Source organism: Odontomachus brunneus, unplaced genomic scaffold, assembly GCF_010583005.1.
Source record: "Odontomachus brunneus isolate Ranch 3 - 2012 unplaced genomic scaffold, Obru_v1 Obru_scaffold_340, whole genome shotgun sequence".
NCBI classification, from domain to species: Eukaryota; Metazoa; Arthropoda; class Insecta; order Hymenoptera; family Formicidae; genus Odontomachus; species Odontomachus brunneus.
Genome location: NW_022639790.1, coordinates 99,810 through 100,245, shown reverse-complemented (window position 1 = coordinate 100,245; position 436 = coordinate 99,810).

Here is a 436-nt window from a genome sequence, read left to right as displayed (position 1 = left end):
GTATTATTATCGAGATATCGCACCAATTCGCTGGGTGGTCGAAGATTACCAAAACTATCGAAATATATCACGCGATCGCCTCTTTTCGCGTACGCTACCCAATGAGTACCGGGTCCCTCGACGTCATCCAAATTTACGATTCCGTTCTCGTTTACGTGCGGCGATGTAGGCAGTACGTCGCGCATGAAAACGCCCCTGAAGAACGGAATACGCATACGTTTCGCCAATTGTTCCAATTGCACATTGGTGGTGACACCCGTAGGCATTTTTGTTATTTTTTCGATGTTTTTTTTTTCCTCTCATGACACTTTTCCTCGATTGTATGGTACGAGATAAATTCCACGACCTTCCATGCTGCAATTATGACGTTGCATCTCCTGCAGCTGACGATGCGCAGCCTTGGTATCGTTTACAGCCTTTGCGATCCCCGCCGCTC